Source organism: Triticum urartu, chromosome 2A, assembly GCF_056163025.1.
Source record: "Triticum urartu cultivar PI428250 chromosome 2A, HENAU_Tu73, whole genome shotgun sequence".
Taxonomy (NCBI): domain Eukaryota; kingdom Viridiplantae; phylum Streptophyta; class Magnoliopsida; order Poales; family Poaceae; genus Triticum; species Triticum urartu.
Genome location: NC_141874.1, coordinates 325,701,073 through 325,724,874, shown reverse-complemented (window position 1 = coordinate 325,724,874; position 23,802 = coordinate 325,701,073).

Sequence of the window (23,802 nt, the reverse complement as noted above, 5' to 3'; positions counted from 1 at the left end):
AAATAGCACACACATGAAGAATTTGTGAATAGATTGGGTTGAGTTTAGCATAGAGAGGGAAGGGTCCGATCACATTCACTTAGCAGAATAACCAACTTGAAGAATTAGCAATAAGTGAATGTTGTAGAGGACATAAACTCATATATATATGTGTGTGTGTGTGTGTGTGTGTGTGAAGAAAAACGACAGAAACAGTGAAGACAATGCAAAGTTGAAGAATTTGAGCAACTGAGGAATTTCAACTTTTGGTGGTGGTGAGACCCACCGTATATGAATGATGATTTCAGACACCGTGTACAATTGTCATAGGGTTCTGAGAATCACATTCTTCATTAATTTCTTCACACTTAGAGTGTTATTCTTCATTGATTGAAGAAAAACGTTTCTTCATGTGTTGCACATCTAAGTCATCAATTTTGCATAAGTGTTAGGATGGGTGTCCTTTTCAGAGAACATTCAATGATTCTAGGATATTTAGCTCACACCGCAACTTGCTAAATCTCTTCTCATCCAAGGGCTTTGTGAAGATATCGGCTAGCTGTTCTTCAGTCTTCACATGCTCAATAGAAATGTCACCCTTCAACACATGATCACGAAGAAAATGATGACGAATCTGAATGTGCTTTGTCTTCGAGTGCTGAAGTGGGTTGTGAGCAATCTTGATGGCACTCTCATTGTCACAGAAGAGAGGCACATTCTTCATGTTGACACCGTAGTCCTTGAGAGTTTGCTTCATCCATAGCAATTGAGCACAGCAAGAACCAGCGGCAATGTGCTAGCTTCAGCAATAGATAGTGATACGCAATTCTGTTTCTTCGAGGACCAACAGACCAAAGATCGTCCGAGGAAATGACATGTACCAGATGTTGACTTGCGGCCCACACGACCACCAGCATAGTCAGAGTTAAAATATCCGATGAGATCAAAAGCCGAGCCCTTGGGGGTACCATAATCCAAGTGTTGGTGTGTGAGCTAGATATCGAAGAATATGCTTCACAGCCTTATGGTGTGATTCCTTCGGTGTAGCTTGAAATCGGGCACACATGGAAACACTAAGCATTATATCTGGCCTAGATGCACATAAGTACAATAAAGAACCAATCATGGAGCGGTATACCTTATAATTGAAGTCAATACCATTTTCATCAGTGCACAGATGGCCATTTGTGGGCATAGGAATTTTGACGCCTTTGCAATCTTGCATGCCGAATTTCCTCAGTACATCCTTGAGGTATTTCTCCTGAGATATGAATATGCCATTGCGTTGTTGACGAATTTGAAGACCTAAGAAGAATTTCAATTCTGCCATCATAGACATTTGATATTCTTCACTCATCATATAGGCAAATTCATCACTATAATGTTGGTCAGTACAACCAAAGATAATATCATCAACATATATTTGGCACACAAACAATTCACCATCATAAGATTTGATGAAAAGAGTAGGGCCGAGTGAACCGGGTCTGAAGCCTTTCTTCATAAGGAATTCCTTCAAAGTATCATACCACACCCGTGGGGCCTGCTTGAGGCCATAGAGGGCCTTATTGAGTCTGAAGACTTTGTCAGGATTCTTTGGATCTTCAAAGCCTGGGGATTGAGCAACATATACTTCTTCCTCAAGCTTACCATTGAGGAATGCACTTTTCACATCCATTTGATATAGAGTGATATCATGATGGTTAGCATAAGCAAGTAATATGTGAATAGCCTCAAGTCTAGCAACAGGTGCAAAAGTTTCATCGAAATCAATTCCTTCAACCTGTGTGTAGCCTTGAGCTACAAGTCGTGCCTTATTCCTTACCACAAGGCCATTTTCGTATTTTTGTTGCCATAGATCCACTTTGTGCCAATGATATTGTGCTTGCGAGGATCTGGACGTTTGACTAGTTCCCGGACGTTGTTGAGCTCGAACTGATGTAATTCTTCTTGCATGGCCTGAATCCACTCAGGCTCCAGAAATGCTTCATCTACCTTAGTGGGCTCTGTGATAGAGACAAAAGCATAGTGCCCACAAAAGTTAGATAAATGTGAAGCTTTTGAGCATGTGAGAGGACCTGGCACTTTAATGTCATTGATGATCTTTTCAACTTGCACTTCTTTTGCAATGCGAGGATGAGCTAGTTGTCGTTGATGAATTTGATCAGCATTTTCTTCAGCACCAGTTTCTTTAGTATTTTCTCCAGGTGCATTAGCTCGACATTATTCATGTTCTGGAATGAATTCTTCAGTAGATTCTTCAGTAGGAATGACATCCTCAGTAGCCTTGAACTTGATTGTTTCCTCAGGTGTTGGTTCATCTATCATAGTAGGTAGGTGCTCTCTTTGTGAGCCATTAGTTTCATCGAACCGCACATCTACAGTTTCAACAACCTTGTGAAGAACGTTGTTGAAGACTCTGTAGGTGTGTGAGTCCTTTCCATAACCAAGCATAAAACCTTCATGTGCTTTCGGTGCAAATTTTGAGTTGTGATGAGGATCTCTAATCAAACATTTAGCACCGAAGAATTTGAAGTAACTTACATTGGGTTTCTTATCAATGAGGAGTTCATAGGCAGTCTTCTTGAAGAATTTGTGAAGATATACTATGTTTATGATGTGGCACGCAGTATCAATTGCCTCAATCCAGAAATGACGAGGCGTTTTGTATTCATCAAGCATAGTGCGAGCCATCTCAGCAAGAGTCTTGTTCTTGCGCTCCACGACGTCGTTCTGCTGAGGAGTATAAGGAGCAGATAACTCATGAGTAATACCAAGTTCATCAAGATAGTCATCAAGACCAGAATTCTTGAACTCGGTTCCATTGTCACTTCTGATGTGCTTGATCTTCACACCAAAGTTGGTTGAAGCCCTCGAGGAAAATCGTTTGAAGACTTCCCGCACTTCATGTTTGTAACTAACAATGTGTACCCATGTGTATTTTGAGTAACCATCAACAATAACAAAGCCATATTGAGATGCATCATTTGAGACTGCAGAGTAATGGTTAGGACCGAAGAGATCCATGTGAAGCTATTCAAATGGACGAGTGGTGGTCATGATAGTCTTCGCTGGATGCTTAGCCTTTGTCATCTTCCCAGCTTCACAGGCTCCGCATAAGTGATCCTTGAGGAATTTGACATTCTCGATGCCAATGACATGCTTCTTCTTCGCAAGCGTGTGCAAATTCCTCATGCCTGCATGACCAAGTCATCGATGCCAGAGCCAGCCTTCTGAAGCTTTTGCAAGTAGGCACACGACTGGTTGTGGTCCAGTAGAGAAATCAACAATATAAATGTCTCCTCTCCTAAAGCCTTCAAAGACTTTGGAATTGTCAGCTTCCATAACCATAACACAACGGTACTTGCCAAAGACAACAACCATATCAAGATCGCAAAGCATTGAGACATACATGAGGTTGTATCCTAAGGACTCGACAAGCATGACTTTGTCCATGTGTCGATACTTTGTGATCGCAACCTTACCTAGACCCAATACCTGACTTTTGCCTTTGTCAGCAAAGATGATATGCTTCAGATGCGACGGAGATAACGGAGCATCCATCAATAGATTCTTGTCACCAGTCATGTGATTTGTACATCCACTATCGAGGACCCACTCAGTGGCTTTGGCGTGATCATCCTGCAGATGAATTAGTGCAGCTTACGAACTCATATACTTCATTAGTGAAGAATATGACATCAATTCATCAAATAAATTTCATCAAGCAATAGAACAAATAAAGCAGTATGAGGACGTGAGAAATGAAAGTTCATTTCTTCATGGTTAGCCTGCGTCCTATCAGGCACACTCGGGTCTCCAGCAAATTCTTCAGACGATTACATACGTCTGGAGACCTGACCCTGCAGAAGAGATTAGTTCTTTTTCTTCACCACCCACATCTGAAGAGGTGGCAAAGAGTTCATCACTCTGCGAGCTCCATACGAGAAAGGTGGCATAGAAGCCAGTCCATTTCGTTTCACATAAGAGGAGTTAGGATAAGCATATGAATAAGCAGAGAAATTCTTCGGGGACTTATGAACATGATGATTAGAAGAATAATGCTCATATTCATAGCCCTTAGCTCTTCCCTGCGAAACAGAGTTGTTAGCACGATGATATTCATGTGAGGACTTTGATCCTTTTAAGGAATTTGGTCCCTATGAAGAATTTGATCTGGGATTCCTATTCTTCACAGGTGGTGTCTTGAGGACATTCACTTGAAGACTTTCAAGGCACCTTTTGGGAACCTAGATTTTCTTCATAGGGGAACCGTTCCTGGAGTTAGTGACAACATATCTAGAAAATACTTCACCATTCTGATTTTTGAACAGTTTATAGTTGGAGTCAAATGACTCATCATCAGAACGAGGAGATTCACATGCAAATCCAGATAAGTTAAATGGATCAACTGGAGGTCCTTTTGCATCAACCCATGAGGTTTTGGGGTACTGCTCAGGCTTCCAATATGTACCATCAGCATTGAGTTTCCTCTCAAAGGCAATACCCTCTTTCCTAGGGTTCCTGTTGAGGATCTGATTTTTAAGCACATCACAAAGAGTCTGATGCCCTTTGAGGCTTTTGTACATGCCTGTCATGTACAATTCCTTCAGCCCTGCATCGTCAGTGATACTAGCAGTGTCCTCAGATGAGGAATTAGTGATAGCAGAGGCAGGTGAAGAATTTGTAGCATTAGAAGCATTTGAACATTCAGGTGAAGAATTAGCAGATTCACGTTCAATGCATTTCAAACAAGGAGGAACAAATTATTCCTAAGAAGCGCTGATTTCTTGAGAAAGTAATGAATCGCGCTCCTTCTGAAGATCTTCATAACTCACTCTTAGCTTCTCAAGGTCTTGCTTTCTTTGAAGAAATTCATAAGAAAGCATCTCATGATCAGATAAGAGAGTGTTATGATGATCTTGAAGGGTGTCATACTTAGTATGAAGTCTCTGAAGACTTTCAGCCAAAGCTTTTGACTGATCCATTTCTTCACCCAACATATCATCGCTCTTATTTAGCATGTATTGAACTTTTTCCAAAGCTCTTTGTTGTTCAGTGGCAAGGGAAGCAAGTTTGACATAGCTAGGTCCAAATTCATCACCAAATTCATCATCACTAGACTTGGATAGGTAGCATTCAGTTACCTTAGCATCTTTTGCCATAAGGCATGATGCAGAAGATGATGATTCTAGTTCGAATGTCATCGCTTTGAGAGATTCCTTGAAGTCCTCAAATCAAGGATCATGACAGGTTCGATGACCTTCATAGACCTCAGAGAGACGGTCCTAGATAAGCTTCGCATGATCGAGATGCATGATATTCCTGAACTGATTTTGAGACAGACAGGAGCAGATGACGTCCTTCGCCGTGAGGTTGAGAAGAGTGTACTTGCGAATGTCATCTACTTCCACCATCTTGCACAGATCGGTCAGACCAATCTTAGTGACGGTCCACAGCTTGCTGTTCATCGCCATGAGGCGCTTCTTCATCATGGCCTTCCACTTGGGATACTCGTGATCGTCAAAGATGGGGCATGTCAGTTTCTTCATACCTATGGTCGACATAACTAAACTCCAGGTGGTTAAACCAAAATCACACAGAACAAGGGAGTACCTTGCTCTGATACTAATTGAAAGTGCGTTATATCGACTAGAGGGGGGTGAATAGGCGATTTTTATGAATTCTTCACTGAGGAATTTGCAGGTGAGGAAATTCCTTAGCGAAGAACTACTAGCAGCCGAATAAGTACTCAAAAGTAAACATAACAGAACACAAGCATAGTCATCATGATGAAATGAAGACAGGCACAGAGTACAGAAAGCGTAAGCACGGGATAACACAGGATGAAGACAAACCGACTGAAGAAATTGAACTGAGCAAATTGAGAAAGTCTTCAGGTAAATTCTTCAAACACAGATATGAGGAAATGAAAGAGTTGAGGAAATAGAACCAGTGAGCTTGGTGAAGACAATGATTTGGTAGACCAGTTCCAACTGTTGTCTCAGTTGTACATCTGCTTGGAGCGGCTAGGTATTTAAACCTCAGGACACATAGTCCTCACCGTATTCTCCTTGAGCTAAGGTCACGCAGACCTCACCCAATCACTCGTGGTAAGTCTTCAGGTGACTTTCGAACCTTCACAAACTTGGTCACTCGGTGATCCACAATTCCTCTTGGATTCTCTAAACCTTGATGCCTAACCGTCTGGAAGAAGCACAGTCTTCAAAGGTAACAAGCGTCGGATCCACGCAGGATTAATCTCTTTAGTGATGCTCAATCACTTGGGGTTTGTAGGTGTTTGGGTTTGGGTTTTCCTCACTTGATGATTTTCGTTCAAAGTCCTCGGAGGATGGCATGCTCTCAAATGACAAGTGTCAGTTTCTCTCGGAGCAGCCAACCAGCCAGTGGTTGTAGGGGGGCGGCTATTTATAGCCTAGGGAGTAGCCCGACATGATAAGACAAAAATGCCCTTCAATGATATGACCGTTAGGTGGGTAGATATTCTGGGACAGCTGGCACATAGCACAACAACGGTCGGAATTGTGAGAATCAAATTCCTCAGGGCTATCATGTTCCTCACTATGTAGGCAATCCGCACTGGCAGATTCCTAACTCCTCAGTCAAAACAAATTCCTCAGAGACCAGAAGAACTTCTTCTCTATCACTGAAGAATATGACTAAACTGTATGAGATTTCCAATGGCTTCACTCGATGGGATTGGTAGGTGTAGGATTTTGAGTTGAGCATCACATGGAAATTTTTCCTTAGTATTTCCTCGACCCCCTTTAACAGTACGGTGTTTCCTAAGACTCAAGAAAGAGAAACTGAAACTACAAAAACAAAAGTCTTCACGCTTCATGTTCCTCAAATGAATACCAAGTCTTCAAGGTCACACCAATTCCTTTACTATCAGAGTCTTCAGAAAGTCCTTAGAAATTCAAAGTCTTCAGTCGAAGAACTTCATTTTTATGGGTCGACTTTCTCTGTAAATATCAAACTCCTCATAGACTTATAGACATGTGTACACTCACAAACGCATTAGTCCCTTAACCTATAAGTCTTCAATACACCAAAATCACTAAGGGGCACTAGATGCACTTACACGCAGAGGTGCCGTACCTTAGGTGCTAGGATCGGTCGGATCGTGAAGATGTACGACTACATCAACCGTGTTGTCATAACGCTTCCGCTTACGGTCTACGAGGGTACGTGGACAACACTCTCCCCTCTCCTTGCCATACATCGCCTAGATGGATCTTGCGTGTGCGTAGGGAAATTTTGAAATTACTGCATTCCCCAATAGTGGTATCAGAGCCAGGTCTATGCGTAGATGTTATATGCACGAGTAGAACACAATGCAGTTGTGGGTGTGGGTATATACATATTGCTTGCCGTCACTAGTTGATTCTTGATTCAGCAGTATTGTTGGATGAAGCGGCTCAGACCGACATTACGCGTACGCTTATGCGAGACTGGTTCTACCGACGTGCTTCGCACACAGGTGGCTAGTGGGTGTCAGTTTTTCCAACTTTAGTTGAATTGGATTCAATGAACAGGGTTCTTTCTGAAGATCAAAAAGCAAACAATATATCGTGTTGCGGTTTTTGATGCGTAGGTAAGAACGGTTCTTGCTCAGCCCGTAGCAGCCACGTAAAACTTGCAACAACAAAGTAGAGGACGTCTAACTTGTTTTTGCAGGGCATGTTGTGATGTGATATGGTTAAGACATGATGCTAAATTTTATTGTATGAGATGATCATGTTTTGTAACAGAGTTACCGGCAACTGGCAGGAGCCATATGGTTGTCGCTTTATTGTATGTAATGCAATCGCCATGTAATTTCTTTACTTTATCTCTAAGCGGTAGCGATAGTCGTAGAAGAAATAGTTGGTGAGATGACAACGATGCTTTGATGGAGATCAAGGTGGCAAGCCGGTGACGATGGTGATCTTGGCGGTGCTTTGGATATGGAGATCAAAGGGACAAGATGATGATGGCCATATCATATCACTTATATTGATTGCATGTGATGTTTATCCTTTATGCATCTTATTTTTCTTAGTTCGGCGGCAGCATTATAAGATGATCTCTCACTAAATTTCAAGGTACAAGTGTTCTCCCTGAGTATGCACCGTTGCAAAAGATCTTCCTGCCGAGACACCACGTGATGATCAGGTGTGATAAGCTCAACGTTCTTATACAACGGGTGCAAGTCAGTTTTGCACACACGGAATACTCGGGTTAAACTTGACAAGCCTAGCATATGCAGATATGGCCTCGGAACACTGAGACCGAAAGGTCGACCGTGAATCATATAGTAGATATGATCAACATAGTGATGTTCACCATTGAAAACTACTCCATCTCATGTCATGATCGGACATGATTTAGTTGATATGGATCATGTGATCACTTAGATGATTAGAGGGATGTCTATCTAAGTGTGAGTTCTTAAGTAATTTGATTAATTTGCAACTCGAAACAGGCGCTACGGATTAAGCGAAGATTGGTGAAGGACAAGGTGATGATGCGCGTGGGAAATGGTTCCAAAGTCGATCTGATCACCGTCGGCACCCTACCTCTACATCTACCTTCGGGATTAGTTTTAGACCTAAATAACTGTTATTTGGTGCCAGCGTTGAGCATGAACATTATATCTGGATCTTGTTTAATGTGAGACGGTTATTCAGTTAAATCAGAGAATAATGGTTGTTCTATTTATATGAGTAATATCTTTTATGGTCATGCACCCTTGATGAGTGGTCTGTTTTTACTAAATCTTGATAGTAGTGATACACATGTTCATAGTATTGAAGCCAAAAGATATAAGTTTAATAATGATAGTGCAACTTATTTGTGGCACTGTCGTTTAGGTCATATTGGTGTAAAGCGCCTGAAGAAACTCCATGCTGATGGGCTTTTGGAATCACTTAATTATGAATCACCTGATGCTTGTGAACCATGCCTCATGGGCAAGTGAAGGAAATATGCCCTAGAGGCAATAATAAAGTTCTTATTTACATTTCCTTATATCATGATAAATGTTTATTATTCATGCTAGAATTGTATTAACCGGAAACTTGATACATGTGTGAATACATAGACAAACAGAGTGTCCCTAGTATGCCTCTACTTGACTAGCTCGTTAATCAAAGATGGTTAAGTTTCCTAGCCATAGACATGTGTTGTCATTTGATGAACGGGATCACATCATTAGAGAATGATGTGATGGACAAGACCCATCCGTTATCTTAGCACTATGATCGTTTAGTTTGTTGCTATTGCTTTCTTCATGACTTATACATGTGTCGGGGAACGTAGTAATTTCAAAATTTTCCTACGCACACGCAAGATCATGGTGATGCATAGCAACAATAGGGGATAGTATGTCTACGTACCCTCGTAGACCGAAAGCGGAAGCATTTATCAATGCGGTTGATGTAGTCGTACACCTTCATGATCCGTCCCGATCAAGTATCGAACGTACGGCACCTCCACGTTCAGCACATGTTCAGCTCGATGACATCCTCGCCTTCTTGATTCAGCAAGAGAGGCGAAGTAGTAGATGAGTTCCGGCAGCACGACGGCGTGGTGACGGTGTTGGTGAAGAACAATCTTCGCAGGCCTTCACCTAAGCACTACGAAAATTATTACGGAGGATAAACTAGAGGGGACAGGGTTGCAGGCACACGGCTTGGTGTTTCTTGATGTGTCTTGGGTGCTAGCCCTACCCCTCTATTTATATGTTGAGCCTTGGGGTCTAAACTTGGAGTAAAAGCCTCCACAAAGTCGGTTTCACCCGAAAGGCAAGAGTCCTTCTCGGACTCCAGGGCCAGACGCCAGGGTTCCCGGCGTCTGGACCCAGACGCCAGGGACCGTGGCGTCCGGCCCCTGGACTCCGCAAAATTTCCTTTTGCGCTTTCCAAAAACCTTGTGGGCTTTCCCCTTTGGCCCAAATAAAGTGTTCTCGTACCCAAACATTTCGGGAAACATCCGGAACCCCTTCCGGTGAATTCCGGAACCCTTCCGGAGACCAAACACTATTATCCCATATATCAAACTTTATCTCCAGACCATTCCGGAGTTCCTCATCATGTCCATGATCCTATCCGGAACTCCGAACAACATTCAGTTACCAACATACATAACTCATAAATACTATATTGTCAACAAACGTTAAGCGTGCGGACCCTACGGGTTTGTGAACTATGTAGACATGACCGAGACACTTCTATGGTCAATAACCAATAGCGGAACCTGGATGCCCATATTGGCTCCTACATATTCTACGAAGATCTTTATCGGTCGAACCGCATAACAACATACGTTGTTCCCTTTGTCATCGGTATGTTACTTGCCCGAGATTCGATCATTGGTATCTCAATACCTAGTTCAATCTCGTTACCAGCAAGTCTCTTTACTCATTCCGTAATGCATCATCTCACAACTAACTCATTAGTTACATTGCTTGCAAGGCTTATAGTGATGTGCATTACCGAGAGGGCCCAAAGATACCTCTCCGACAATCGGAGTAACAAATCCTATTCTCGATCTATGCTAACTCAATGAACACCATCGGAGACACCTGTAGAGCACCTTTATAATCACCCAGTTATGATGTGACGTTTGGTAGCACACAAAGTGTTCTTACGATAATTGGGAGTTTCATAATTTCATAGTCATAGGGACATGTATAAGTCATGAAGAAAGCAATAGCAGTAAACTAAATGATCAAGTGCTAAGCTAACCGAATGGGTATGTCAATCACATCATTCTCCTAATGATGTGATCTCGTTAATCAAATGACAACTCATGTCTATGGTTAGGAAACATAACCATCATTGATTCAACGAGCTAGTCAAGTAGAGGCAAACTAGTGACACTCTATTTGCCTATGTATTCACACATGTACTAAGTTTCTGGTTAATACAATTCTAGCATGAATAATAAACATTTATCATGATATAAGGAAATATAAATAACAACTTTATTATTGCATCTAGGGCATATTTCCTTCAGTCTCCACTTGCACTAGAGTCAATAATCTAGTTCACATCGTCATGTGATTTAACACCAATAGTTCACATCTTTATGTGATTAGTTCACATCTCCATGTGACTAACACCCAAAGGGTCTACTAGAGTCAATAATCTAGTTCACATCGATATGTGATTAACACCCGAAAAGTGACCATGTTTTGCTTCTGAGAGAAGTTTAGTCTACGGGTCTGCAACATTCAGATCCGTGTGTATTTCGCAAATTTCTATGTCTACAATGCTCTGCATGGAGCAACTCTAGCTAATTTCTCCCACTTTCAATATGTATCCAGATCGAGAATTAGAGTCATCTAGATCGATGTAAAAAAGCTTGCATCGACGTAACTCTTTACGACGAACTCTTTTATCACCTCCATAACCGAGAAATATTTCCTTAGTCCTCTAAGGATAATTTTGACCGCTATCCAGTGATCTACTCCTAGATCACCATTGTACTCCCTTGCCAGAATCATGCAAAGGTATACAATAGGACTGGTAAACAGCATAGCATACTTTATAGAACCTATATGACTCAAGCATAGGGAATGACTTTTCATTCTCTTTCTATTTTCTGCTGTGGTCGGGTTTTGAGTCTTTACTCAACTTCACACCTTGCAACACAGGCAAGAACTCCTTCTTTGACTGTTCCCCTTTTGAACTACTTCAAAATCTTGTCAAGGTATGTACTCATTGAAAAAAACTTATCAAGCGTCTTGATCTATCTCTATAGATCTTGATGCTCAATGTGTAAGCAGCTTCATCGAGGTGATTCTTTGAAAAACTCCTTTCAAATACTCCTTTATGCTTTCCAGAAAATTCTACATTCTTTCTGATCAACAATATGTCATTCACATATACTTATCAGAAATGTTGTAGTGCTCCCACTCACTTTCTTGTAAATATAGGCTTCACCACAAGTCTGTATAAAACCATATGCTTTGATCACTTTATCAAAGCATATATTCCAACTCCGAGATGCTTGCACTAGTCCATAGATGGATCGCTAGAGCTTGCTCACTTTGTTAGCACCTTTAGGATCGACAAAACCTTCTGGTTGCATCATATACAACTCTTCTTTAAGAAATCCATTAAGGAATGCAGTTTTGACATCCATTTGTCAGATTTCATAAAATGCGGCAACTACTAACATGATTCGGACAGACTTTTAAGCATCGATACAAGTGAGAAAATCTCATCGTAGTCAACACCTTGAACTTGTCGAAAACATTTTGCGACAATTCGAGCTTTGTAGATAGACTACTATCAGTGTCTGTCTTCCTCTTGAAGATCCATTTATTTTCTATGGCTTACCAATCATTGGGCAAGTCAATCAAAGTCCATACTTTGTTCTTTATACATGGATCACATCTCAGATTTCATGGCCTCAAGCCATTTTGCGGAATCTGGGCTCATCATCGCTTCCTCATAGTTCGTAGGTTCATCATGGTCTAGTAACATGACTTCCAGAAAGGATTACCGTACCACTCTGGTGCGGACCATACTCTGGTTGTCCTACGAGGTTCGATAGTAACTTGATCTGAAGTTTCATGATCATGATCATTATCTTCCTCATTAATTGGTGTAGAGATCACTAGAACTGAATTCTGTGATGAACTACTTTCCAATTCGGGAGAAGGTACAATTACCTTATCAAGTTCTACATTCCTCCCATTCACTTCTTTCAAGAGAAACTCCTCTAGAAAGGATCCATTCTTAGCAACGAATGTCTTGCCTTCGGATCTGTGATAGAAGGTATACCCAACTGTCTCCTTTGGGTATCCTATGAAGACACATTTCTCCGATTTGGGTTTGAGCTTATCAGGATGAAATTTTTTCACATAAGCATCGCACTCCCAAACTTTAAGAAACGACAGCTTAGGTTTCTAGCCAAACCACAGTTCATATGGTGTCGTCTCAACGGATTTAGATGGTGCCCTATTTAACGTGAATGCAGCTGTCTCTAATGCATAAAACCCAACATGATAATGATAAATCAGTAAGAGACATCATAGATCGCACCATATCTAATAAAGTACGGTTATGAAGTTCGGACACACCATTACGTTGTGGTGTTCCAGGTGGCGTGAGTTGCAAAACTATTCCGCATTGTTTCAAATGAAGACCAAACTCATAACTCAAATATTCTCCTCCACGATTAGATCACAAAAACTTTATTTTCTTGTTACGATGATTTTCTACTTCACTCTCAAATTCTTTGAACTTTTCAAATGTTTCAGACTTATGTTTCGTCAAGTAGATATACCCATATCTGCTCAAATCATCTGTGAAGGTCAAAAAATAACGATACCCACCGCGAGCCTCTACACTCATCGGATTGCATACATTAGTATGTATTATTTACAATAAGTCAGTTGCTTGCTCCATTGTTCATGAGAACGGAGTTTTAGTCATCTTGCCCTTGAGGCATGGTTTGCAAGCATCAAATGATTCATAATCAAGTGATTCCAAAATCCCATCAACATGGAGTTTCTTCATGCGCTTTACACCAAGATGACCTAAACGGCAGTGCCACAAATAAGTTGCACTATCATTATTAACTTTGCATCTTTTGGCTTCAATATTATGAATATGTGTATGAATACGATCGAGATTCAATAGACCATTCACCTTGGGTGTATGACCATTGAAGGTTTTATTCACGCAAACAGAACAACAATTATTCTCTGACTTTAAATGAATAACTGTATTGCAATAAACATGATCAAATCATATTCATGCTTAACACAAACACCAAATAACATTTATTTAGGTTCAATACTAATCCCAAAAGTATAGGGAGTGTGTGATGATGATCATATCAATCTTGGAACCACTTCCAACACACATCATCACTTTATCCTTAACTAGTCTCTGTTCATTCTGCAACTCCTGTTTTGAGTTACTAATCTTTAGCAACTGAACTAGTATCAAATACTGAGGGGTTACTATAAACACTAGTAAAGTACACATCAATAACATGTATATCAAATATACCTTTGTTCACTTTGCCATCCTTCTTATCCGCCAAATACTTGGAGCAGTTATGCTTCCAGTGACCAGTCCCTTTGCAGTAGAAGCATTTAGTCTCGGGCTTAGGTCTAGACTTGGGCTTCTTCACTTGAGCAGCAACATGCTTGCCATTCTTCTTGAAGTTCCCCTTCTTCCCTTTGCCCTTTTCTTGAAACTAGTGGTCTTGTCAACCATCAACACTTGATGCTTTTATTGATTTCTACCTTCGTTGATTTCGTGTTACGAAGAGCTTGGGAATCATTTCCGCTATCCCTTGCATATTATAGTTCATCACGAAGTTCTAGTAACTTGGTGATAGTGACTAGAGAATTCTGTCAATCACTATCTTATTTGGAAGATTAACTCGCACTTGATTCAAGTGATTGTAGCACTCAGACATTCTGAGAACATGCTCACCAGCTGAGCTATTCTCCTCCATTTCTTAGGCAAAGTATTTGTCAAAGGTCTCATACCTTTCGACATGAGCATGAGTCTGAAATACTAATTTCAACTCTTGGAACATCTTATATGCTCCGTGGCGTTCAAAACATTTTTGAAGTCCCGGTTCTAAGCCGTAAAGCATGGTGCACTAAACTATCAAGTAGTCATCATACCGAGCTTTGCCAAACATTCATAACGTCTGCATATGCTCCTGCAATAGGTTTGTCACCTAGCGGTGCATCAAGGACATAATTCTTCTGTGCAGCAATGAGGATAATCCTCAGATCACGGATCCAATCCGCATCATTGCTACTAACATCTTTCAATTTATTTTTCTCTAGGAACATATCAAAAAATAAACGGGGAAGCTATGTGCGAGCTACTGATCTACAACATAGATATGCAAATACTATCAGGACTAAATTCATGATAAATTTAAGATCAATTAATCATATTACTTTAAGAACTCCCACTTAGATAGACATCCCTCTAATCATCTAAGTGATCACATGATCCAAATCAACTAAACCATAACCGACCATCACGTGAAATGGAGTAGTTTTCAATGGTGAACATCACTATGTTGATCATATCTACTATATGATTCATATTCAACCTTTCGGTCTCAGTGTTTCGAGGCCATATCTGCATATGCTAGGCTTGTCAAGTTTAACCCGAGTATTTTGTGTGTGCAAAAACTAGCTTGCACCCGTTGTATAAGAACACTGAGCTTATCACACCCGATCATCACATGGTGTCTCGGCACGGCGATCTTTTGCAACGGTGCATACTTAGGAAGAACACTTGTACCTTGAATTTTTTAGTGAGAGATCATCTTATAATGCTACCGTCAATCAAAGCAGAATAAGATGCATAAAGGATAAACATCACATGCAACCAATATAAGTGATATGATATGGCCATCATCATCTTGTGCCTTTGATCTCCATCTCCAAAGCACCATCATGATCACCATCGTCACTAGCGCAACACCTTGATCTCCATCGTAGCATCCTTGTCATCTCGCCAACTATTGCTTCTACGAATATCGCTACCGCTTAGTGATAAAGTAAAACAATTACATGGCGATTGCATTTCATACAATAAAGCGACAACCATATGGCTCCTGCCAGTTGCCGATAACTCCGTTACAAAACATGAGCATCTCATATAATAAAATATATCATCATGTCTTGACCATATCATATCACAACATGCCCTACAAAAACAAGTTAGGTGTCCTCTACTTTGTTGTTGCATGTTTTACGTGGCTGCTACAGGCTGAGCAAGAACCGTTCTTACCTATGCATCAAAACCACAATGATAGTTCATCAAGTTAGTGTTGTTTTAACCTTCAACAAGGACCGAGCATAGTCACACTCGGTTCAACTAAAGTTGGACAAACAGACACCCACCAGCCACCTGTGTGCAAAGCACGTCGAGAGAACCAGTCTCGCGTAAGCGTACGCGTAATGTCGGTCCGGGCCGCTTCATCCAACAATACCGTCGAACCAAAGTATGACATGATAGTAAGTAGTATGACTTGTATCGCCCACAACTCACTTGTGTTCTACTCGTGCATATAACATCTACGCATAAACCTGGCTCGGATGCCACTGTTGGGGAACATAGTAATTTTAAAATTTTCCTACGCACACGCAAGATCATGGTGATTCATAGCAATGAGAGGGGAGAGTATGTCTACGTACCCTCGTAGACCGAAAGCGGAAACGTTTATCAACGCGGTTGATGTAGTCGTACACCTTCACGATCCGTCCCGATCAAGTACAGAACGTACGGCACCTCCGTGTTCAGCACATGTTCAGCTCGATGACGTCCTCGCCTTCTTGATCTAGCAACAGAGGCAAAGTAGTAGATGAGTTCCGGCAGCATTTCGGCAGCACGACGGCGTGGTGATGGTGTTGGTGAAGAACAATCTCCGCAGGGCTTCACCTAAGCACTACGAAAACTATTACGGATGATAAACTATAGGGGACGGGGTTGCCGGCACACGGCTTGGTGTTTCTTGATGTGTCTTGGGTGCTAGCCCTACCCCTCTATTTATATGTTGAGCCTTGGGGTCGAAACTTGGAGTAAAAGCCTCCACAAAGTCGGTTTCACATGAAAGGCAAGAGTCCTTCTCGGACTCCAGGGCCAGACGCCAGGGTTCCCGGCGTCTAGACCCAAACGCCAAGGACCCTGGCGTCTGGCCCCTGGACTCCGCAAAATTTCTTTTTTGCTTTCCAAAAACCTTGTGGGCTTTCCCCTTTGGCCCAAATAAAGTGTTCTCGTACCCAAACATTTAGGGAAACATCCGTAACCCCTTCCGGTGAATTCAGGAACCCTTCCGGAGACCAAACACTATTATCCCATATATCAAACTTTATCTCCGGACCATTCCGGAGTTCCTTGTCATGTCCGTGATCTTATCCGGAACTCCGAACAACATTCGGTTACCAACATACATAACTCATAAATACTATATCGTCAACGAACGTTAACGTGCGGACCCTACGGGTTCGAGAACTATGTAGACATGACCGAGACACTTCTTTGGTCAATAACTAATAGCAGAACCTCGATGCCCATATTGGCTCCTACATATTCTACGAAGATCTTTATCAGTCGAACCGCATAACAACATACGTTGTTCCCTTTGTCATCGGTATGTTACTTGCCCAAGATTCGATCGTCGGTATCTCAATACCTAGTTCAATCTCGTTACCGGCAAGTCTCTTTACTCGTTCCGTAATGCATCATCCTGCAACTAACTCATTAGTTACATTGCTTGCAAGGCTTATAGTGATGTGCATTACCGAGAGGATGGTGCACTATGGAACGAGTAAAGAGACTTGATGGTAATGAGATTAAATTAGGTATTGAGATACCGACGACCGAATCTCGGGTAAGTGACATACCGATGACAAAGGGAACAGCGAAAGTTGTTGTGCGGTTCGACCGATAAAGATCTTTGTAGAATATGTAGGAACCAATATGAGCATCCAGGTTCCGCTATTGGTTATTGACCGGAGATGAGTCTCGGTAATATCTACATAGTTCTCGAACCCGTAGGGTTCGCACGCTTAACGTTCGGTGACGATCGGTATTATGAGTTTATCTATTTTGATGTACCGAAGGTAGTTCGGAGTCCCGGATTTGATCACGAACATGACGAGGAGTCTCGAAATGGTCGAGACATAAATATTGATATATTGGAAGCCTATGTTTGGACATCAAAATGGTTCTAGATGAGTTCGGGCATTTTTCGGAGTACCGGGAGGTTACCGGAACCCCCGGAGAGTATATGGGCCTTATTGGGCCTTACTGGAATAGAGGAGATGAAGGGAAAAGGTGGGAGGCGTGCCGCCCTAGCCCAATCCGAATTGGGTGCCCCCCCCCCTTTCCTTCCTTCTCTCCTCCCCTTCCTTCTCTCCTACACCTACTACTTGGAAGGGGGAAATCCTACTCCCATTGGGAGTTGGACTCTCCTAGGGCGCGCCATAGAGGGCCGGCCCTCCCCCCTCCTCCACTCCTTTATATACGGTGGAGGGGGGCACCCTATAGACACACAAGTTGATCATTGTCTTAACCGTGTGCGGTGCCCCCACTACAAAAAAAGACACATCCGTGACATTTTGGGCCGAACGAATAAAATTTCTGTCATACATATGACACTTCTATGACGATAATTGTGACAAAACCCGGTATCATCATAGATGTGGTAGGCTCCTACTTCTATGACAAAAAATCATGACAGAAAATGCGATTTTCGTCCTGGGCGGTCCGGAGACGCAGTTGCATGACATTCTTTGGGCCGTCCATGACAGAAAAAACCGTGGTAGAAGCGAGGGGGAGGAAAATTTTGGGGAGTTCCCGGTTACGTTGGGAGAACAGGGGCCGAGCGATGCGCGTTTCTCTCATACACGTACGCACGTGTGTGCGAGGCATTGGCTCTAACTGAACCCGAGCGAGGCATTGGGCTCTAACTGAACCTGAGTGATTGCACGGCAGGCTACGCGTTACTGAACCCGAGCGATAGATCGATGCCTGTTAACTGAACCCGATCGAGCGATTCCTTCGCTACTACTGCCAACTGAAGCCGATCGATTGGATGAACAGTGAGCGTTGTGGGTGGGGGGGGGGGGGTTGGATGAACAGTGAGCGGTGGCGTTGCCTTTGGATGAACAGGACCCCGTGGTGTGGAGGGCTGGATGAACAGTAGATGGTGGAGGGGTGCCCGTGGAGGGGTGGTTGAACAGGACCCCGTGGTGTGGAGGGCTGGATGAACAGTAGGCGGTGGAGGGGTGGTTGAACAGTAGCCGGTGGAGTAGCGTGCGGTGGAGGCTGGATGAACAGGAGCCCGTGGAGGCTGGAGGAGGTCGACGGTAGCCCGTGGAGGCTGGAGGAGGTCGACGGTAGCCCGTGGAGGCTAGAGGAGGTGGACGGTAGCCCGTGGAGGCTGAAGGAGGTCGACGGTGAAGATGAACAGTATCCCGTGGAGTCCCGTTTTGCGGTACGCCACACCCCTCCCGATCAACAGGACCCCCGTTTCGACCATAGCGCTCCAACACAAGTCCGTTTCCTCCGTTTTGCGGTATGCCACACCCCTCCCGATCAACAGGACCCCCATTTCGACCGTAGGAGGTCCGTTTCCTCCGTTTTGTAGTACGCCAGACCCCTCCCGATGAACAGGATCCCGTTTCGAACGTGGTCGGTCAAACACAAGGCCGTTTCCTCCGTTTTGCGGTATGCCAGGCCTCGTTTCCATCGCCTGTTCCGTCCAAGCCCTCCCGATGAACACGACCACTCATTCCGTTCCGACCCAGCCGGTTGGCTCCCACGCGTTCCATTGCCTCCCGATGAACATGACGCATTCCGTTGCCTCCCCATGAACACGACGCATTTCGTTGACTCCCCATGAACACGATGCATCCCGTTGCCTCCCCATGAACACGACGACAATGCCGTTTCTCCGTTCCAACCCAGCCATGTACACGAGCCCTAGCCGTACGTATGCGCGAGTAGGCGTTCGAGACCCTACCCGTATGTACGTACATGGCCGTATTTTCTTTCTTGCACCCTGGCCGCTGTACGTACGTGTACATGCTATGTGCGCGCCTCTACTACGACACGTACGCGCCTCTACTACGACACGTGTGCGCCTCTACATCGACCAGTATATATGTACGTACAGGTTCGCGACCAGAATGACAATGCTACGTACGCTTCGACCAGGTGGGTCCCGACTGTCAGGCACTTCCTTGCCTGCAAAGATGTAGCTGGTGGGTCCCAGCAGTCAGGGGGGTGAATCGTTTTTTTTGTTTTTTTTTGCCCGGACGCACTTCCTTGCGTGCGAAGGTGTAGCTATTGGGTCCCAGCAGTCAGGGGGGAATCGTTTTGTTTTTTTGCCCGGACGCACTTCCTTGCGTGCGAAGATGTAGCTGGTGGGTCCCAGCAGTCAGGGGGGCGAATCTTTTTTTTCGGACGCACTTCCTTGCGTGCGAAGATGTAGCTGGTGGGTCCCAGCAGTCAGGGGGGCGAATCAGTTTTTCCAGATGCACTTCCTTGCGTGCGAAGATGTAGCTGGTGGGTCCCAGCAATCAGGGGGAAACGTTTTTTCGCGAAATACGGTGGCCTGTCCGGTGGGTCCCCGCTGTCAGGTGGAGGAATAATTATTTTGCGCATAATAAGGAGGCACTTCCTTGCTGCGGCCGTGGACCCAGTTGTCAGCCTCTCCACGTAGAGTCCACGTTCGATGGAAGCCATTCCTTGACCACGTTGACCATGCCGCACCGAGAGCACCAGGGCGGTGGACGATGGCGAGGCCTAGGAAAGGGACGACGTGGAGCCGGGGAAGACGCGGCAGTGGATGCCCACGCGTAGGGGAGTATGAGGGTTCACTCGTTCGGCTGCGGTGTGAGGCTGCCGTCGCCGCAGAATAACAGGGGGTGTGGGTGCGTAGAGGGATGGCCTGGCCAGCGGTGGGAGTAGTAGGGGGCGGTGAGGCCTCCGCGGCATCACAGCCGGCCACAGGTGGCAGGAGCAGGCGGCACGACCGGCGCTGCTTTGGGCGGCTGGAGCAAGAAGACCAGAGGTTGAAGAAGCACTACGGCCGTTGGATGGACATCGTACGGTCACTGGAGCTAGAATCGTTCATATATTGACTAAAGTTGACAAAGGCCTCCGTCCCAGTCAACTTAGTAGGCCCACAAGTTAGCCTCCCACCAAGGTGGGTCCCAGCTAGCAGGGGGTATTCATTTTTTTGTGCGTAATAAGGAGGCACTTCCGGTGGGTCCGAGCTAACAGCGGGGGGAACGTTTTTTTCACGAAATATGGTGGCCCGTCTTGTGGGTCCCAGCAGTCAGGGGGAATCGTTTTTTTTTTCGCGAAATACTGGTGGCCCGTCCAGTGGGTCCCTGCTGTCAGGTGGAGGAATAATTATTTTCCGCGTAATAAGGAGGCACTTCCTTGCGGCTGCCGTGGACCCAGCTGTCAGCCTCTCCATGTACAGTACTCTTCTGATGGAATTTGGTCGTTGACCACATTGACCACGCCGCACCGAGAGCACCACGGCGGTGGACGACGGTGAGGCCTAGGAAGGGGACGACGCAGAGCCGGGGAAGACGCGGGAGTGGAAGCCCGCGCGGAGAGGAGTACGAGGGTTCACTGGTTCAGCTGCGGTGTGAGGCTGCCGTCGCCGTGGAATAACAGGGGGTGTGGGTGAGTAGAGGGATGAACTGGCCAGCGATGGGAGTAGTAGGGGGCGTTGCGGCCTGCATGGCAGCACAGCCGGCCACGGGAGGCGGGAGTAGGCGGTCCCGTCGGCGCTGCTTTGGCGGTTGGAGCAAGAAGATCAGAGATTCAAGAAACACGACGGTCGTTGGATTGACATCCAACGGTTACGTCTGCTAGAATCATTTGTTGACGTATATAATAACTAAAAAAATCTTGCATACGCGTCAACTAAACAGGCCCACAAGTCAGACCACTTCCTCTCTTTTTTAATAATTTATATATAGCTCATGGCAACTTCTTATGCAATTTATTGCAGTCTTTTTTTGGTTGGCCAGGGCCAATTTCGCATATTTCTGTGGGTTCCGAACTATTTTTAATACCGAAATGCCGAGCCAGATTTAAAGTACTTTGAAGATATATTTAAATTAGGTTAATGCAGTGAAATAGGAATCTGAAAATGTGAAAAAATTCAGAAATTATAAAGTAATTGCCAATCTGTCATCTGTTTTTATATTTACAACACATTTCATATTACTTTCAAGATTTGCAGGCGTCTTGAAAGAGTTGCAGCCCATCAGGGCGTAGAAAAATAAGTAGGCCTGGATTGGGTATTCTTCACATAAAATAAACTGGGCTCATTTTCACAAAGAAAAAATAGCTGGGCTGGTCACATGGTGAACATAAAATATAAGCCTGGGCTAGACGGGACACAGCCCAGTTCAAACCCTGCTCCGTCTCAACAATACCAAACAAAAAAATACTGCTCGAGTAGCTACATCCCAGGTGTCAGCCGATCTTGTGTTGTTCTCTTGTCTATTGACTATATACGCTCACAATGTCGTGGGTCCCAAATGTTAGGAAAACACTAGGAGGAAGCATTTTATTTTCCCATACGCTGACATGGTGGGCCCCTACTGTCATCCTCTCCACATACTTCTGCCGATTCCTGTTGTTTGTTGACCATGTTGACAACGCGAGAGGCCGGCGCCGCGGTGAGCGTACCAAAGCACGCGGAGGACGTCGACGTTAACGATTTAGGAGACGGTGGGGCGGCGATGTGTGCGCTGAGGCGCAGCCAGCCGTGGGAGGCGGAAGCAGGCGGCCGCGCCGGCGTTGGTTTGGTTTTGGCGGCTGGAGGAAGATAGGACTGAAGAAACACGACAGACTGTAAAAGCAGCAGGAGTACTTAACAACCTTAACTGAAACCAGCAGGGGCACTTAACAACCAAAGTTGAAAGCAGTATGAGTACTTATACAGGTTCAACCGTACAAAGCACGCCTCGAAGAGTGCTACTTTGCCTACAGTTAACCAAGGGTGAGGCCGCCAAGCCCCAGGACAAGGCCCAGGCGCCACCCAGCGCATCCACAACCTTATGAAAGCGGCTTCATCTCGCAACGTGGTCAATAAACAGGATATTCACTTTAGAGCCATGGAAAAGTATGAACATAATCTTCTGTCCTATTCTCCAAGATGGACGGGCCTTCATTATTTGAGACCACCCATGAATAAGTATCTTTTCACCTCTAAGGGGAATTGAGTAGGTCGACATAAACATCATGTTGTGACCAAGCGCAAGTCTGACCCGACCATGGTCAGGCATCTGTATAGGAACAATAGAACTCGGCAGTTCCTGTTTCAAGAAGATCACAGCTGTAAAACTGTGTATAAGCAATAGTTTATGAACAACATATATAACAGAAAACAGCTCGTACCATAAGTTTCTCGACACAGTTGGACCTGTTCAACGAGTGCAGCAGTGGCACACATATCCCACGTGGCCTTCCACCATTGAAACGCCCCACAAGGACCTCAAGACGATCAATAAAGTGTAGGAACTTGTGGATGTCGATCCAGTCAACTTCAGTGCCATTAGTAACAGCCGAGTTATTACAGAGTAACAAACGAGCAGACTGCTTAACTCTGAAAAAACCTACACGTGCCACAAATTATAAGAAAATATTAGTTAGAAGTAGCATCTTCGTGAGAGATTCGTTGCTACTTCTAAAGTTAAATTGTGATTAGCTAGACAGAATAGGTGGATTAAGAAGTAATCGAGGCAACAAGCAAGAACGAGATACAAAACTAACATGGATGAACAATTGGAACGACGTCGGGGTGGAAAATCGCAGTGAAGATGAGACAAGGTTCTGCTATTTCCATCAACATTCGTGCGCAAACTTTCAGTCTGTAACACTTGAGAAAGTTTATCCAAGTTCGGCCATAAAAAAACAGCGATCTTCTTGGTTCATGAACCCAACTCGGAACTTATATCCATGGCTTGTCTTCACTGTGACCATTAAACTAGTGTATTCAGTTATGGCAAGGTCGAGCATCTTGAGTACATGTGTTCTGGCAGAGCAAATAATACACTGCAGGAAAAATAATATGAGAACATAGCATGTTCAAAAAAAACCGACCCTCACGGATAGAAAAGAGGATTCTAGGAACATACTGTGCGCGTTTCAAAATGTTGTGTTAGGATGAGAAGGAACAAGTGTGGCGTCTCGCCGAGGGCGCAGAAACATGTAGGGTACTCGCACTTTGGGCACTGCAAATGAAACACACTAGATTCAGTAGGAAGAAAAATGCATCAACGGT